Source organism: Petaurus breviceps, unplaced genomic scaffold, assembly GCF_028583685.1.
Source record: "Petaurus breviceps papuanus isolate PSGF00001 unplaced genomic scaffold, PetGlider_PUasm1.0 67, whole genome shotgun sequence".
NCBI classification, from domain to species: domain Eukaryota; kingdom Metazoa; phylum Chordata; class Mammalia; order Diprotodontia; family Petauridae; genus Petaurus; species Petaurus breviceps.
In genome coordinates, this window is record NW_027186446.1 from 1260833 (window position 1) to 1281115 (window position 20283).

General features: G+C 35.5%; 1 long non-coding RNA gene and 1 pseudogene across 1 annotated transcript in view; one reads left to right on the top strand and one right to left on the bottom strand.

Moving 5' to 3' along the window:
• The window catches only part of LOC138173905 (uncharacterized), a 121834-nt gene that overhangs the window by 94707 nt on the left and 6844 nt on the right, over positions 1–20283 (top strand). The window lies entirely within an intron of this gene.
• On the bottom strand, positions 2349–2801 carry LOC138173904 (small ribosomal subunit protein eS17-like; annotated as a pseudogene).

Genomic DNA, 20283 nt, shown 5'->3' on the forward strand with positions numbered 1-20283 from the left:
GGGGGAGGGCGGGAAGGAATTACATCTTTATTTCAACATAGTTTCCTTTGTAATCCTCTACATTTTATTTTGTGCATTTAAAAGTATAATTTTGAGGAGTCCATAGGCTTCATCAGATGTCCCAAGGGGTTCATGACACAAAAAACATGAAAAATTCTAGACCTATAGTCTCCCAAATAAATCCCCTTGTATTTATGTTTTATGTGATATCCACATGTGATATACAACATGTACATGTTGTCTTCCTTATAAAGTATAATCTTCTTGAGAGCGGGGACTGCTTACTTTTCATCCTTGTATTCCCAGTGTTTAGCATAGTATCTGGAACATTGCAGTAGTTTACTAAAATTTTTTTGATTTATTGATTGGGACCTATATGAGTATAGGTATATCACTTCCCCTGTCTGTACTTCAGTTTCTATATTTGTGAAAAGAATGTAGTGGGTTAGATGAAATTTAAGACATTCTTCAACTTTAAATCCTATGAATATGTTGATCGCAGGAATGCTTGGGGACCAGTTACTTCTGGATGAAGGGCTTATTCTGAACCTTGACATCCTCATTCTCACAGACTAAGGAATCAGCATTGTGGCAGAGTACAAGTCAGGGATAAAGAAGGACTAGGGAGCGTGAACGCCCCTGCTTCTGAGCTTCTTTGTCCGTCCTTGAGCCAAGAAATGATGATTGTGAATGAAACAAAGACCAGAAGGGAGGTGAACCACTATGTATGCCCAACAGCCCCCTTGTAAAACTGAATAAGCAAGGACTAATAAATTTTAAAAGTAATGGAAAAAACAAGAGTGCATTAAGAAGACAAATTCTAATGCATTGTCTATACCTTTGGCCATAGATCTTAGCAGTGATAGTAATCTTTATTAACTCTCCATTTGTAGGTTGATCTGATACAGATGGTACAATTATCATAGATGGGCAATCAATACTTCATTAATGGCAAACTACCCAAGGAATAATCACAGGAGATTTTGCTTTCTGAAATAAGCTCCCCTTCCCCCAGATTTTAGTACTGGAATAAAAAAGTACATCTTACACTTACCTAACCAACTTTATAGTTTGGGGGCATTCATTCCCCAAATTAGATCCTTCACTCTACGCATACAAATTGCACTTGTCATTCCCAAAGATAAACAAGGTTTCCAACTTTCCCTGTTTCCGTATGATGTCACAGATGTTTTAACCAGCTGGGGGCAGAATTACATTCTGGATATTATTAGGAGAAAAAAACTCAAGTAGGTTCATATCACAAATAAAATAGCATTTCTGAACTAGAGTTTCACCATTAATAGATTATAAGAGAACTTTTAAAATCTTATTGAAATAAATGATATTAGAAATCAAGTTATAGTTTAAAAAGTGCCAGGAACACACTAGGTTTAAGTTTGACAAAGAATTGAAATATTGCAATGTATTTTATACATTTAAACATTCTCAGGATCAATTCAAGGCAAAATTCATTCAGCATCCACTTGGGAAAAATATGTTACAAATCTTTTTGACTATGTGGGTACAGGCTGTTATAAAATATTTGTAACCATTGCCTAGGAGGAGGCTATGGAATCATGGAAAGAGCATTGGGTTCTAGGGAAGAAGATTTGGTTTCAAATCCTAACTACCACTCAATAATTTTGCAGCCTTTGATAAATAACTTCCATCCTCTGGCTTGAGTTTCATCACCTATAGATGGAGAAGGATTGGACTAAATGATCATTAAGGATTCTTTTGGCTCCAAATTCTAGTGTCTTCTGTTGTGATTTTTTTGCCATCAGTTTTTACCTATAAAATAGGGCATAATAATAATTGTACTTCCTAAAACTACATGGTATTTTACAGAATGATAAAGAAGATAATATATGTGAAAGTGCTTTGTAAATATTGAAGCACTGTATACATGCTAGATGTTATTATTTTGTGCTTTTAAATTAATTTGTTTTAAAACATTTTCCCTTCTTTTTTTCCCTTCAGTGATCTAATTACTTCTCTCATAAATGACGACATATTTTAGAGATAAAGTATTACTTTTGAGTTAATTTTGGAAGGAAAATATATCTTTTTCTATGGTAAAATATTAGACAATAGTTTTGGGGTCATTTAAGTGAATATCATAGTAAAAATGTCTGTCTTTGTAGATGATCCTATAATCTAACTAGGGTGTGTGTATCTTTTTTTCAGTTTTCTATAAACTTTGGAGGATGAGAACCCTGCTTGGTTTAAATGCTGATGTTCATAGGAGATTTTGCTTTCTGAAATAACCTCCCATTCTAGACTCATCTAGACTCATTCCACCAGATTCCCATCATTCCAGTCAACTCCTTTGCTTTTGTTGGGGGGGAGGGGAGTTCCAAAGTTTTTTGGAAAGAAGGCAAAAGTAAATATTAAACAGCTCCTCTTGGTGTTTTGAAGTTCATCCCAACTGTGGGCTGGGTAACTTGCAGGTTGGACAAACTACCTAAGTCCAGGAGTTTCAACATTTCTTTGGTATCAGGGTTCATTTCAATGATTTCCTGATCCAAAGCAGAGACCTCAGGGACATAGTTATCTCTCCTTTCTCTTTCTTCTTCTTCCTGCAGTTTGATGGAGATACCTCTCACAGGGCCTCTCTGAATCCACTTCATCAGATGAGTAACATATCCCACGATCTTGTTGTAGAGCTTCCTGTTGGGGATGATGGCGATCTCCTTGCACATGCGTTTGTTGGTATGGAAGTCATTGCCCAGGTGGGTGTAGTACTTCTCAATGATGACTCACACCGCCTTCTTCATGCTCTTGGTCCGAACGCGACCCATGTTGGCTCTGGAGGGTGAAGGGACAATTCCTTTTCCACAATTACATTTGAGTGGTTCTATAGTATAATAGAATGAGAACTGAATCAGGAGTCAAAATATCTGGGCCCAGATCTGGGATTTATTAGCTGTGTGAACATGGGCAGACCACCTCATATCTCTGTAACTTTCATTTGTAAAGGTTAGCCAAGGGATGTACGTAAAAGAATAAAAAGGGCTCAGGAAGCAGCTTCAACTGAAGAGAATATTTTGTAGTGACCAGTAGTGTGCTACATTTGTGATTCTGTCAGAATTAAGTAACGCTTTGTCACCACAAAGTGCTAGTTGATGTCTATTCTGGAGGAGAGAGTAGAAGAGACTGAGGATTGAATCTCTACTCTCCAGATTCTGAGATTAAAATTTTCTTTCAAGCATGGAAGAAGCAATATAAGGAGGAAATGAAGATGAAAAGTCACCTGAAGAGGCACAGGGGGATTCTCACTTATATCAAGAGGTTGGAGGATAGAAAATATGTCAAAGAGAAAGAATAAGGGCCACTGAACATCAGTAGACAAATTACTTGTATGATATGAAGGTATTCTTTTACAGGGGTTAGGGGTACCATGAAAAGAGAAAGCATTATCAGGTGAGTTGTCATCCAGAAATCATCAGAGAAAAAAGATAAGTAGTGATTAGAGGTGGCCCTCTGTAGAGTAGCCAAGGAGGCTATTTGTCAATCTTTCACAAATAACAGAAGTCTGCTATATTACAACATTTATCAAGAACCTGGCAGTAAGGCTCTCAAGACTGTTCAAAACTGAAAATTTTGTTCCAATGTCAATTAATATAGGGAGAAATGATACCCATAAGAAAGAACCCAGAAAGCATTGTTAAGGATTTTGAGGTCCTAAGCAAAGAAAAGGAAGACTTTAGGAACATATGTGGTATTTTTAATGGAAAATGGTATAGTGAAAAGAGTGCAGTATTTGGAAACAGAGTATCAAAGTTTGTATCTGATGCTTATCTATGAGATATTGCTCTGGCTGCCAGCCAGAGCAATGGCAGGGTGGGGAGAGGAAGACTAGATGACTTCCAAGGTCCCCTGAAGCCTCTAAACATGTAAGCTTTTGATTTTGTATGTGTCTTGATTTTAAAATACATTTCCAGCATATGTTAGATTGTTGGATTTTATTTTCTTATCTACTTTCACTCTTTTGTTTTATTGGATTTTAAAATCCATTTACATCAAAGGTTATGATTATTATGCTTGTGGCTCTCCTTTATTCATTTTTAATTAGATTTTTTCCCCCCTCTAAGTCACTTCTTGGTTCCTTGGATTAGTTGTGCTTATGCTATTTTGATATTTATCTATTAAATAGATTCTTTTTCCACAGGCACTCCCCTCATTCTTTGCTTTCTATCTTATCCCAAGTTCTTATAATTTATGTGAATTTTTCTCTTCTCTCCTTTATATATTTAGTTGTTTGCTCCTATTCCCTCATCTGTAAAATGGGATAATGTTACTTTCACTACTTACCTCATATGACTTATGAAATTACTTTGCAAATTCCAAAGCACTATTAAAATGTAAACTATTATTTTAACATTATTTCCTGATGGTGCACTGTTTTTACTAGAAAAACAACTGGTAGACTGTCCTAGTATGTCATTAGAGGGAATATTACATATCTGTGTCTGTACTGACAAGTATTCTGGGCTCTTGGCATATGCACTAAAGAGCTGGCCAGTAATGCTTCATGCTTCAGGTTCAATATTTGCAACCATTTAACAACCATTCTCTCTCCTGAAAGGCATTCTTAGTAGTGGCTAGACATAATTCCCCCTTTCAAAATGACAACTTTTCAAATATTTTAAGACAGATGTCTATAGCAGCAAGTACCCCAGAATCCCCAGGGTGGCTGCCAACACAGGTTCTTAGATCTGCTTTTCTAAAGGAAAGCAACTCAAAATGGGTTAACAATCTTGCTTTAATCAATCAAACATATCATTTACCTAGTTCAGGGGAAAAAGGTCAGCACCCCAAACTTCAGAGTATACAAACAGAAATATTTCAAGCAGACAGGCTTCCAAACTGTCCAACCATTACATCCATACTAAATCACAGTTACCAGAGAGGAAAGCATCAACATCTGGGGTTTTCAAAGCTGGTGGTCTCTCAATGGCTGCCCAGAGTCTCACCTGGTCAAATCACACAACACTTCTCAAAGTGAGCCCCAAAGCAATGTCTCACATCAAGGATTATATAGCCTTCTCTAAGCTCCGAGAATGTAACAAACCTCTTGACCCACTCACTGCCTAATCACAAAGCACCAAGGTGTGGGTGTTCCTGAAAAACAAGCCTCCCATCACAGGTTCCAGTTGCACTTAACCTAGGCTCAAGGAAGATCTTTAAAATTTACATTCCTATAACAATGTCGTGTTTCCCCCTTAACATTTTTCTTTGGGTTAATGACTCATCTCATTTTTCCTCACTTACCAGGGCTTTGAATCCTCTACCCTGCTTTGGTTTCATTGCTGTCCCTCTCACTATACACTACATCTCCTGATTATGAGCCACTTCATTTTCTGTTCCTCATGCCTGGAATTCTCTCCCTCCTTAACTCCACCTTCTACTTTCTGCCATCCTTCAAATCTCACCTAAAGTTCCATCTTTTGGATTCAGGTTTTCCTTAGGCCTTCTTAATGCTAGTGTCTCCCCTCTGTGGATTATCTCTAATTTGTCCTTCCTGTATCTTGTTTGTGCATAGTTATTTCCATATTGCCTCTCCTGTCAGACTGTGAGCTCCATGAGAAAAGGCATTATCTTTTTCAGTTCTTTGCACCCCAACTGCTTAGCACAGTGCCTAATAAATGTTCCTTGCCTTGACCTGATCTTCCTCTGGATAAGATCCAGAATTTAATACAAAACTCCAGATGTTGTTTGACTAGGGCATAGGACAGTGGGATTCTCAGTTCTCTTTTTCTGTATGTTAGACTCCTATTAATACAGCTTAAGGTGGCATTCAATTTATTTTGGCTGCCAGGTCACACTGTTGGCTTATGTTAACTATATTGTCCACTATAAACCTCTGATATTTTCTCCCTAAATTAAATGTGTATTGCTCCCCCAATTGTGTATTTGATTTTTTTTTCTTAAGTCCTAAGACCTGGATATTACTTTTTGTTCCTAATGTATTTCGTCTTGTTAGCATGAACCCATTATTTTAGCCTATGCAAATCTCTCTTTCATTATCAGTAAAAGGGTAACAGTTAGTTTAAATGATTTCTGAGTCTCTTGTAGGTGAAATGATTTGACTAATGCACCCAGTAAGAGGCAGATTTGATACTAGAAGCCAGGTCATTCCAGGGCTTTTTCACATGCTGAAAATACAACATTCTCTGGCCATTTTGAGTCATATGAGGTTGCATGGGGGATTCTTTCATGAATATTTGCTCATGCATAAAATCTTTTCCCCCTCTCTTTTGTTCTTGGCTCAGTAAACTAAAGTCTCAAGAACAATGGGAGAACAGCAATAGCCAACTGTGCACAGCATTGAAAGGACTAACAACTTTTCAAAAGAAAATGAAATACTACAAAATTGCAACTCTGAAATAACACTCCCAATGTAAAAAACTGTCCAGAACTGGTGCCCCCAAACTGAAAGTAGAAAACAAAGAGACTGAACTTAAAACATTCTGTTTAGAGTCAGTCAGGTGGAGGGAAATGAGTGCTTGAGCTGGCGGTGGAAACCCTCGATTAGAATTCTGGCTCTCTCCCTTTGAATAGTGTGACCATGATCTGGTCACCCAAACTCTTTAGTCTTCAGTTTCCTCCTCTCTAAAATGTGAATGAGAATATTTGTACTATTTACTACACCGGATTGTTAGGAGAGAAGCTCTTTGAAAAGGTAAAGCACTATAGATCTGTGACCTACTGGTAAAATATTTTAGCATTTCAGATAAATTGGAAATTGGGTAGGTTTCCCAAATGAGACATAGTTAATGGACAATGAGTCAGTAGTTGATCTTGTATGCTCTAATCTAGGTGACTTTTTTTAAAAATTGGATTTCTGGTTGGTAAGGAATAACTGGATATTTTTGTGGAGATTGTGGAGATCATAGAAGGTATCTCAAATGGTATTCAGAGAAAGTGGCATAAAACAAACAGTTAACAGGAAGGAGTTACAGATCCTGACATACATGCACAGTAGTCTAGGAAATAGAGACCTGGGGAAACAATCCATAAGAAAGAGAGATAAGGAGAAGGGAAATAGTTCATGAAGCCCATCAACTGATAGCTTCCTGTTTTAGCTGATTATTCTTGCTAACTAAACTGCTGAAAGACTGGAAGTGCTGGGTTCTGGAACAAAGCCCTGATTGCTCTACCCTAGTTACAATTCTGGCTTAGTTTTTTCTTTTTTTTCAATTTATTTCTTTTTAGTTTTCAACATTCATTTCTACAAGATTTTAAGATACACATTTTCTCCCTGTCTTTCCCCTACACCTCCTCCAAGAAAACAGGCCGACTGCATACCCCTTAGCCCAATCTGTTATCTCTTATATCCTCCCCCATTTCCCCCTTAACTTTATAGTTGGGCAAGATGGATTTCTATACCCCAGAGCCTGTATATCTTATTTCCCAGCTGCATGTAAAAAACATTTTTTTTAACATTTGTTTCTAAAACTTTGATTTCCACATTCTTTCCCTTCTTCCCTCCTCACCCATCCCCACTGGGAAGACAAGTAATTCAATATAGGTTGTACATGTGTAATTACACAAAAGGTTTCCATAGTAGTTATATTGTGAAAAACTAATTATATTTCCCTCCATCCCATCCCATGCCCCACTTATTCTATTTTCTGCTTTGACCCTGTCCCTTTTCAAATGTGTTTGCTTCTAACTACCCTCTCCCCAAGTCTGCCCTCCCTTCTATCATCCACCTTCTTATCCCCTTCCCACCTACTTTCCTGTAGGGTAAGATACCCAATTGACTGTGTATGCCATTCCCTCCTTAAGCCAAATCCAATGAGAGTAAGTTTGACCAACTCCCTGTTACCTTCCTGCTCTTCCCCTCCATTGTAACAGTTTTCTCTTGCTTCTTTTATATGAGATAATTTACCCTATTCTATCTCTCCCTTTCTCCTTCTCCCAATATATTTCTCTCTCACCTCTTAATTTTATTTTTTTAGATATCATCCCTTCATATTCAACTCATCATGTGCCCTCTGTCTATGTGTATATATGTACACACATGTACACACTCTCACATATATGTTCATACACATATATACCCTCCTATATATACATACATGTATGTATACCTACATATGTAGGTATAAATATGTATACCTATATATATTCCCTTCAACTGTACTCATACTGAGAAAAGTCTCATGAGTCACAATTATTATTTTTCTATGTAGTAATGTAAATAGTTCAACTTTAATAAGTTCCTTAGGATTTCTTCTTCCTGTTTACCTTCTCATTCTTCTCTTGCTTCTTGTATTTGAAAGTCAAATTTTCTGTTCAGCTCTGTTTTTTTTTTTCACCAAGAATACTTGAAAGTCTTCTATTTCATTGAATGACCATATTTTCCCCTGAAGTATCATACTCAGTTTTGCTGAGTAGGTGGTTCTTGGTTTTAATCCTAGTTCCTTTGACCTCCAGAATATCAAATTCCAAGCCCTTCAATATACTAATGTAGAAGCTGCTAGATCTTGTGTTTTTCTAATTGTGTTTCCACAATAGTCAAGTTGTTTCTTCCTGACTGCTGATAATATTTTCTCCTTGACCTGTGACATCTGGAATTTGGCTGTAAAATTCCTAGGAGTTTTCTTTTGGGGATCTTTTTCAAGAAGTGATCAGTGAATTATTTCAACTTCTATTTTACTCTCTGGCTCTAGAATATCAGGGTAATTTTCCTTGAGAATTTCTTGAAGGATAATTTCCAGGCTCTTTTTTCAGGTAATCCAATAATTTTGAAATTATTTCTCCTGGATCTATTTTCCAGGTCAGTGGTTTTTTCCAATGAGATATTTCACATTGCCTTCTATTTTTTTTAAATTTATTTGGATCTGTTTAATAGTAACTTGATTTCTCATAAAGTCATTAGCTTCCATTTGTGCCAATCTAATTTTGAAGGAATTATTGTCTTCAGTGAGTTTTTGAAGTTCCTTTTACATCTGGGTAATTTGGCTTTTTAAGGCATTCTTCTCATTGGCATTTTGGGCCTCTTTTGCAATTTGAGTTAGTCTATTTTTTAAGGTGTTATTTTCTTCAATCAGGCTCACTTTTCATGATTTTCTTGTGTCTCTCTCATTTCTCATCCCAATTTTTCTTCCACTTCTCTCACTTGATTTTCAAAATCCTTCTTGAGTTCCTCCATAGCCTGTAACCAATTCATATTTTTCTTGGAGGCTTTTGATGAAAGAGTTTTGGTTTTGTTGTGTGGTTCCATGTTTCCATCATCTTTGTCCCACAAAAAAAGATTCTATGGTCTGATTGCACTTCCTCTGCTTGCTCATTTTGCCAGCCAATGACTTGACTTTTGAGGTCTTTGCCACGGTAGAGCTCTGCTTCCAGAGTGGAGAGAACTGTATGCCAAATTACTTGGATTTTCTCAGTTGTTGTCAGAGCTGCTCTCAGAGCTATGAGGAGGGTGCCTTCTCTACAGCCACCACAATCTCTGGCATGCTAGTATTCATCACCCCAAGACTATCACCCAAAACTGTGACCCAGATCCAAGCATGTCAAAGCAAGAGCAATTACCCTCTGAATGGTTGTTTGGTCCCCCTGCAATCTCCAGGCCAGGAGTTTGAGAGGCAGCCATGAAGCAGCAACAGCAGCCACTGTGCCACTGCCACCTCTGTCATCCTAGGGCAGGGGCCATACGTCACTCTTCTCTCACCCAGTTCCAAAAGAATTCCCTACTGACCTTTTACTCTCTCTTCGGCGTTTATGGTTTGAGAAGTCTGGAAACTGCCACAGCTGCCAGTGATTCTCTCTCCTGAAGTCTGCCCCAGCCAGTCTGGGCTGTGATCTGGGCCAGCATGGCTTACATGGGACTGTGCTTGGCTTTCCTCCCAGTGTGATATAACCTTCCTGTTGGCTTGCCAGGATGCCTTCAGCAAGAGATTTGTTTCTCTCTGTCACTTTGTGGGTTCTGTAGCTCTAAAAAATTTTTAGAGTCATTTTTAAACAGGTATTTGAGATGGTTAGAGCAGGAGCTCAAGGAAGTTCCTGTTTTTACTCTGCCATCCTGGCTCCCTCTGACTTAGTTTTAACTAAAACTGGTTTGACTGTATCTATGACAGATGCATTCAAATTAAATTATTTTCACTGCTATGTTATATTCTATTTTTTTAGGTGATATGGAAACTTTCATTGCATATGAGAGTTCACACTTTTGATGTGTTTATTTGTTGTCTCCTCAACTGTACTGTAAGCTCTTTAGGAGCAAAGACTTCATTTTACAATTCTTTCTATCTTATATAGCACTTTGTTCATGGCTTTCTTCATAGTAGTCACTCAAAAATAGTTATTGACATCATGTGTATAAATTTTGTGTACAATACCAGGTAACAAATAGAAAAGTATTTCAATAAAATAGATATTCAAAATTCAGGAGCAACTGAATACTGTGTTTTGGAAACCCAAGAATATAACCTACTTGGAGGAGGACTCACTCTACAACAAGTACTACCAGGAAAATTGGAGAGTGGTTTGGCAGAAATTAGGTTTACACTTGAAGATGGCAACATATTCTTCAATTAGGTTCCAACTGAAATTGTAAAAAAAAAAAGTTAGAGGAGGATAGAAGGAGATAACTTTAATAATTATAGCTAAGGAAAAATTGATAGTCAAAGGATAGAGAAGATTACAAAGGATTAAAAAAACAATTTAGCTCATGTAACATTTTAAAAAAGTTTTTGCAAAAACAAAATTTAGTCAGTTATAATCAGAAAAGTGATTAAAGGGTGACAATATCCATAGCATAATCTATCTTTACTAAGAGCCTGATAGCTACAATATATAGGTAATTGATCTAAATATAAAGGCATATGGACCATTACCTAATGGTTAAATTGTCAAGGGATATATAGAAAGGTTTTCAAAAAAAGGATTATAAACAATTAACAACAAAATGAAAGATTTCTCTGGAACACTAGTAACAAGAACTATGAATTGTATTCAGGACAGCTAGGTAGCATAGTGGACAGAGTGCTGGGTCTGAAGTCAGGAACACATCTTCCTCAGTTCAAATCTGGCCTCAAATTTTGCTATCTTGCTATCTGTGTAACCTTGTACAAGTCACTTAACCTTTTTATCCTCTGTAAAATGAGCTGGAGAAAGACATGGCAGACCATTCCAATATCTTTTCCAAGAAAACCTCAAATGGGGTCATGAAGAGTCAGACAAAATTGAAACAACTGAACTATAACAACAACATGAATTTAAATTTAGGTTCTTTGGATCAAAGTTTGGGGAAGTTGGAGGTCAAGTCCAATCTCTTTGTTTCATAGATGAGGAAGTTTAGGTCCAAAGAGGCTGAGTAATTGACCCAGAGTCACACAAGTAGTACATATCCAAGGTTAGATTTGAACATACGTCCTCCTTACTCTAAGTCCATAATACCTCACTCTAGCCATGATACCACACTGCTTGAAATTTCATGTGAAGTCATCTTCAGAGTAGCAAAAATGATAGATAAAAGAAATAATCCCTGTGGGAAGATTGAGCCAATAAACTGCTCTTGGTGGAGTTCCCTCTTTGTCTAGCTGTTCTGGAAGACAATATGGAATTATAAAAAAAATGTTATCATTTGACACAGGAATCCTACTAGTATAGGCCCCCAAAGAGATCAAAGGCAAAAGGGAAGGCCCTATAAACACTAAGTAGTAGAATTTTTTGTGGTGTCAAAAAAAAAAAAGGAAACTAAGGTGACTGACTATCAATTAGGGAATGGCTGAACAAATGACAGTATATAAATGTAATAGAATATTATTGTACTGTAGAAAACCATAACCACAATGAATTAAAAGACATAATAATAATAGCTAGCATTTATAGAATCCTATAAGATTTACTAAGTTTTACAAATACTATCTCATTTTATCCTCACAACAATCCTAGGAGGTAGATCTTATTATATGATCCCCATTTTATTAACAAGGAAACTGAGGCAGAGCAAGGTCAATTGACTTGCTTAGTATCACACAACTAACAAGTGTCTGAGGCCAGATTTGAACTTAGCTTGGTCTCCAACCACCTCAATATAAAATGTGTAAAGGCTTATATGAATTGAGTCTGGCACATAGTAGATGTGTTTTAAATGTTTTAAATATTTTAAATGTTTATTGATTGATCAAAGTAATCAAACTAGGGGAATAACATACACAAGCCACACAAATATATAAATGAAAACAAAGCTAAAAAAAGGCATTTGAATTCTAGTTAGCTTATAACAGCTAATCTTCATGGCACAGAACTGATGATGAAACATACTTTCCTCTTCCTGTTGAAGAGATGGGGGATTGCAATTATTGAATAGCGTATGTGATGCCCCATGAATTTGTGATATTATATGATTTTTCTTAAATATCTTTCTTTGTGAGAAGTGATGGTTCAATGAAGTGAAAATAATTTAAAGGGAAATGTTTGTAATATAAAAACCCCAAAAGGCACAAAAAAAAAACAAAACCAAAAAAAAAATGCTATGATACTGTAGAGATTTGACCTTGATGTAGCACATATTTTACCTCACATATGGAGGTATGAAAATAAAACCTCTCCCATAGAGTGGTTAATATTTTGACACTTTAAAATTCTGTAATTTTATTAATGTAAGCTTTTTCTTATTTAATGTAGATAGTCTTTTTGAGCGGCTACAGCCAAAGAACCCTGTTGTACAGCATTCTGGCGGTGAGGCTTCTCTCCAATACCAGTCAAACTGATTGTCTGATGACAGAAACACAGTGCTTTGTTAGGACTAGACTGAACATCTTTCCAGTTTATTAGTATCTCCAGAGCTTGGCCTCTCCCATCATAAATTTTGAGAACCCAGGGGTAAATAGGTGGTACAGTGGATAGGTTAGGTGTCAGGAAGACCCTAGTTCAAATCTGGCCTCTGACACTTTCTAGCTGGGTGACCTGGGGTAAGTCACTTTACTGCTATTTGCTTCAGTTTCCTCATCTGTAAAATGGAGATAATAATGCTTCTCAGGGTTGCTGTAAGGATCAAATGATATAATATTTGTAAAGCACTTAGCCTAGTGCCTGGCACAGAGTGGGTGCTAATTTTTTTTTTTTGCTTTTTGGAGGGCAATTGGGGTTAAGTGACTTGCCCAAAGTCACACAGCTAGTAAGTGTGTCAAGGTTCTGAGGCTGGATTTGAACTCAGGTTCTCCTGACTCCATGACTGGTGCTCTATTCACTATGCCACCTAGCTGCCCCCAAGTAGGTGTTAAATTAATGTAAGCTATTTTTATTATGATCTTTATAACATAATAAAACCACAGGTTTGTAGAGATGGGGTAGGGTGGCTAATAGTAAGTGACAATAAAACTGAAGATAAATAATGTATATAAGATGAATTTTACAGCTTACAAAATGCTCTGATATACATGATATAAAAACAAAAACAAAGTATCTCATTTGATATTCACAATTTCACTTCTCTAGGTCTCTGTTTCCTCATCTATAAAATAAAGGGTTTCAATTAAATAACCTCTTGGTTTTTTGCTTTTTTGACCTTTTTAAGAAACATTAATCCTTCCCAAATGTTAGTTCTGTAAGTTGAAAAAAGGGGGTGCCTTAAGGGTGCAATCTCTAACACTATCTGATATGTGCTGGCACCACAATTCATCCTCAGACAGCTCCCTTTAAACAACCTCACACTGAAACAATAGAGAGCCCCAGTAGCTTTCTATTCACTTAGGTGTATATAGGTGGGGTCTCATAGAAAGAATCAAACCCATTGGGGTAGAGAGTTGAGATCTTCTTACCTGACCCCATTATTTTATATATGAATAAAGTAACTTTCCTTAAGTTACATATTAAAAGAGTGAGAAAACCAGTATTAGAACCTCAATCTCCAGTGTTCTTTTCACCACATCATGCAACCTCTAACTTGACTTGAACCACTTAATAAATGTTTATAGAAGGAAATCTTTGAAGCCAATTAAACACTACATTGGGTTCCTAGTATCAGGTATTGTAGCAGCAAGCACCCCAGCTTCCCCAGGGTGGCTGCCAACACAGGTTCTTGGATCTGCTTTGATAAAGGAAAGCAACTCAAAATGGGTTAACAAGCTTACTTTAATCAGTCAAACATATGTCGTTTACCTAGTTCAGGGGAAAAAGGTCAGTACCCCGAACTTCAGAGTATACAGACAGAATTATCAAGATGGAGAAACAGATCAAGTAGACAGGTTTCCAAACTGTCCAACCATTACATCCATACCAAATCAACATCTGGGTTTTTCAAAGCCGGGGGGCTCTCAACAACGGCTTCCCAGAGTCTCATCTGATCAAATCACAGAACACTTCTCAAAGTGAGCCCCAAAACAAAGCCTCAAATCAGGGTTTATATAGCCTTCTCCTGGCTCAGAGAATGTAACCACCTTCTGGATCCACTGGCCAATCAAAAAGTATCTACTGAAAAACAAGCCTCCCACCCCAGGCTCCAGGTGCATTTTAGCCTAGGGTCAGGGAAGATCTTAAAAATTTACATTCCCATTACAGGTACTATCTTGTATATATAAAAATCAAGAAATCATAACATCACAGGATTTAGAGCATGAAGAGAACAGAAAGTAATCAGTTCAGACTAGTCATTATGAAGATACTGAGATCTAGAAAAGGAAAATGATTAATCCAGTGATTACATAAGTAAATTACATAAATAAATTACATAATTTACATAAAATTACATAAGCAGCAGTCAAGATTCAAACCCAGGTCCTTTGATTCTGTATTCAGATCTTTCTTTGACTAATTATCTAGTCCTGACTGAGCTCCTCTCATGTACTTAGCAACACGTGACGTGCCTTACAGGACACAGACATTCTAAAGAACTTATAATATAGTTTGGAAAACAAAACTGGGACATTTGAAGTAATTAGAGAACAATTATGTACCAATTTATATGGTCCTAACTATAAGTATGCAGATAGCTCAGAGAAAGGAGAGATGGATTACTTTAATCTCTAGGTCTACATCTTTTCATTTATTATGTTTTACAAGTGCTGAAGTTCCTGGAAAATTAGAAATGTCATATAGTCAAACAAGTTAAACGTATGATGAGCCAGTCTCTGACAGAAACATCAGAGATGGGCCTTGAATAGCATCTACATCTATATAGACACATAGATATAGATGTATCAAATGTAAGATGACATATTAATACCTATAAAGATATCAATATATATAGATCTATTTATATAGCTATAGCTGACATTTCTATAGAACTTTAAGGTTGGGGATTTATTTTCCTTATAATAAGCCTGAAAGATTTCCATTATACAGAGAAGGAAACTGCAGCTTAAACAATAATATAAATAATGATAATTTCATAAGAAGTCCATAGGTTCATAAGATTTGAAGTTCATGGGACCTTGAAGATAATCCAACTTCCATTTGACAGATGAGTAATCCATGGTCCAGAGATATGAAATGAGATTTGCCATAGGTCACACAGATACTAATTGTCAGAAATGACATTTAACCCTACGTTATCTGATTCTAAATTCAGTGATCTTCCCACTACACTTCTCTGTCCCTCACCTTTACACATTGCTTTATGGCTTATAAAGCAATTTGTAGTGAAAGCACTTTGAAAACTTTAAAAGGCTACACAAATGTCATTTGCTGTTATTATCATACCTCAAAATAACCAGATGAAACAAATAGTATGAATATTGTCATACTCACAGTTGTAGCTTCATTGGAGAGTTTCTGTTGTAAGTTAGGGTTTAAGGGCTTGATGCAAAAAGTACTCTTATTTATAGATGACAAGATGTTTTGCTTAAATTGTCCCAGAGAATCATGCAAGAAACTAATTATGACAAATAATGGATTCAATGAAGTAGTAGTATACAAAATAAATTCATAAAAATGAGCAATATTTCTGTAAAGCAACAATAGAATATAGGAGAAAATAATAGAAAATAAAATTCATTAAAAATATCTACAAAATGCAAAAAAAATCTGAAACTCAATCTACGAAGTTATACTCAAAGAATATTCATCAAATTATAAGATGCTCTTTAAAGAAATAAAGAGTACCCTTTGACCCAGCAATACCATTCCTAGGGTTATATCCTGAAGAAATCATAGAAGTGGGAGATAGACCCATATGTACAAAAAATATTTATAGCAGCTCTTTTTGTGGTAGCAAAGAATTGGAAATTAAGGGGTGCCCATCAATTGGGGAATGGCTGAAAAAGTTGTGGTATATGCATGTTATGGAATACTATTGTGCTATAAGAAACGAGGAGCAGATGGGCTTCATATATACCTGGAGAGCCTTATACGAACTGATGCTGAGTGAGAAGAGTAGAACCAGGAGAAATTTGTACACAATTACAGACACAATGTATGTGTGATGACCAACTCTGATAGACTGGACTCTTCTCAGCAATGCAGTGATATAAGTCAACCCCAAAAGACTCATAATGGAGAGAAATGTCTACATCCAGAGAAAGAACTAGAAAAAACTGAGTTTATATCCAGATTGAAGCAAAATACCTGATCTTTTTCCTTTTCTTATTTGGTTTTATGTTCTCTTTACCATTTTTCATTCCATCTGATACAATCCATCTTTATAACCTGACTAATGTATAATGTGAAAGAATTTACAGATCCTATACTTGACTGTATGCCACCATGGGGGGGGGGACAAAATGTGAAACTCAAGGAATTGTGGAATTGAATCTTGTAAACTAAAAGTAAACAAGCAAATTAATAAAAATTACATAAAGACAAAAAAAGAAATAAAGAGTATTCAAAAATAATTCAATTCATGGATTGCAGTCATGTAATGGACTGCAGTAAAAATGATGCTACCAAAATTAATTTATGAATTTGGCACTTTACCAATAAAATTACCAATGAAGCACTTTATATACATAGATAAAATAATAGCTAAATTTATTTGCAGGAATAAAAGACTTAGGAAAATAATTTTTTAAAAATTAGGACTGAAAGGAGACTTGCACTCCCACCTAATAAGTTATACTATAAAGAACTAATCTAAAAAATGTTGGGTGCTGGTTAAAAGAAAGAAAAAAGTAGAACAGTGGAACAGACTAGATAAGAGAATCAGAAACAACTGAACACAATAATCTAGTGTTCTAAAAGCTCAAGAATATCAATTACTTGGAGAAAAATTCCTTATTTGCAAAGAATTGTAGGAAAACTGAAAAGCAGTTGGGCAAAATTAGGGTTAGATTATTGTTTTACAATATAAATTACATGATCTGGATATTAAAAGGTCATTCCATGACAAAAGAAGTTAGATGAGATGAAGATCAGACACCTTTTGCAGCTTTTTTGGTTTTATCAAATAAGGGAGAGAGGATATTTCACAAATACTGATCATCGGAATCTATTCAGAAGCTGTTTCTACTAGTAGTTATGAGACTTCTTGGAATAATTAATTTTATTCTATTTTTATTGATACTTTTGCTTTTATATAATTTTAATTTCTGAATACATCCAAGCCCTGCCCTATCCAGCAAGCCATCCTTGTAACAAAGAACTGAAGAGAGATTCTGCATTACATTTCCCCTCTGGCATATGTATACACACGTGTGTATATGCACAGATAAATACACATGTATACATGTATGCATATGCATATTTATACACATACCTAATATACAAATATGCAGTAATAGCATTAACTACCATTTATATATTATTTTAAGGTATGTATAGTGCTTACCAATCTCATTTGATGCTTACAACAACTCTGGGAAGTAGGTGCTATTATTATATCCTCATTTGTGACTTGTACAATATCATTAGCCTGAGACAAGATTTGAATTCAGATCTTACCTCTTGATATGTACTCTATCCACTGTGCCCATCTAGTATCTTTGTCTAATTGCTGGTCAATGGGAGAAAAAAAAGGTGACTGTGTATGCATGTGGTGGTGTATGTATATATATATATATATATATATATATATATGTATGTATGTATGTATGTGTATATATATACACACAAAAATATATACATATAAAGCTGATGTATGTATGTATACAAATGCATTTATATAATACAGATACATGTATATTTTAGAGATGGAATCTAAATCAGAATTTCTCTTTATTGGTAAGGTATAATTGAATTATTCAAGATATTGATACATGAAAAAGAAAATGATTGGATTCAATGACAAAATAAAATCAAGCTGGTTCAATTGTTTAAAGTAAGGACTTATTTTTATTACCTTCCCTGGTATATTTTAAGTCACTTATATTTGACAATTAATAACCTTATACCTAAGGGCAAATCACTATCTCTCAGCCTCTGTTTCCTATTATGTAAAATGGAGGTAATACTTAACCATCTGTCTCTCATGGGGGTTTTTAAGTTTTCAAAGACCAGAAAAAAATTGAGTTATTACTATGGTAATTTAGGATGTCTAAATTATTCTATAATATAAATATAATATAATAAATAAAATATAATATAAATATAAATAAATATAAATAAAGAACATATTATTCTATGATATAAAATATTATAGAATTATTCATCTCCTTTATAATTTTTATGTTCATTTTCTAATTTTTTGTTTTCTATTATCCTAATGGCACATTAAAAAAAAAACAGAATACATATTGATATTTATAGTTAAGGAGCTTACAAGGTTTGTCTGAAAATATATTTTTCATATTATTTTACCTTTTTGAAATATCTCAGGCCTGAACTCATATATTTAACTATAAAGTTATGTTATTTCAGTATTTCTTTTTAAAATTTGTTTAAATATTATTCAAACTATAGGGAGCCATTCTTCAATCATCTTTAGTCAGATCTGAGACCATTTTCTGGGCTCTCATTTTAGCACTTAAAAAAAAACCCAAAACAAAATTAACTTTTCTTTCTTTGTCCTTGAATTGTTACAGAAAACACTATTGAAATGAATCCTAAAGCTATTAGCATTGTTCTGTAACTGTTAAGTCCCGAACACAATTTCACCTCCTGAAAATGCAGTTATTGAATATTTTTACAGAGTATTTTCCTGGTAAATCTCAGTGTTAAATTGAGCACTTTATTCACGATGGTTTCTTCAAATATAACATTCTTGTGGCACAATATGAATAATGAAGAAGACTATTTTCAAACGCATGAATGCTTCTGAATAAAAACTAATATGCAAGATGTTAAGAAGGAATGATGGCGCTTCATTAGTCTATATCACTCCATTTAAATAATACTAGGAGGTAAAGCAAACTTGATAATTCAAGGCCGATTCTCTAATACAGTTAGCTAGCTTCCCAACTTGTGCTTCTTCCTTTTCCCTATTCATTGCCTTTGCCAAGAAATCCTCTCCCCTCTTTCCTCTCCAACCTCAAAGAAATGGAAGAAACCTCACAGCTGTTTAGTTCAACCCATATCTTAGGGAAAAAAATAGATAAATTTTAATTATTTAAAGTTAACACTGACTTATAGCATCTTTCTTAGCAAGGAAGCAGTCCACTGTTGCCTGGTATAGATAAAATGAAGGAATTGAAGGTAAGGTGCCATGTCTCTTGGAGAAGGTGGTCTCCAGGAAAGGGACAGAAACACTGGAGGTGTCACCCAAACCCTGTGAAAGACTGTAAGACATGGAAACTGTAGCCCACTGGACCATCAAGAGAAAAAAGTGAGATCTCTTTAACCCCAATTTATCAGCACTCTGAGACAAAAACCAAAGTATCCCTACCTTAGTTATGCCTCTGTCCTTAACACTTTATTGGAAAAGTAATTTTCTTTGTAAGGTTTATGTACTTGCCTGCAGGGAGTCTACTTGAACTCCCAGGGACCTGGTGCCTGAGAATTTTTGCCCAAAAAAAAGTTTTAGCTTAGTTTTATTAACTAGTTTAATAGCACCCACACACTTGAAATTTCTATGTTGCTAAATGCTAGGTAATATTGGGTATATATGACACTGTGATGATTGATTTTTTTTTCATAAAACCGCTGAAGAAAAAGCTGAGAATCACCATCTGTGACAGCATTATATAGTGGAAATAGCCATAGACCTGGACTCAGAGGACCCAGGTCTGTCCTTTATTATCTGTATGACCTGAGCAAGTCATTTATTTCTCTAGTCATGTATTGGGAATGGGAATTTGAAGATCTTCTATGTCCCTTAATAAACCTAAATGAATTTGAGGATCTTCCCCGATTTGAAAATATATTCTGCCTCCTAATAGGTTGAATGTGATCACATGGAGCCTGTGGTGGGAAGAGTTTGCTGAAGGGTAGAGCAGAGCCCACAGGAGAAGCTGG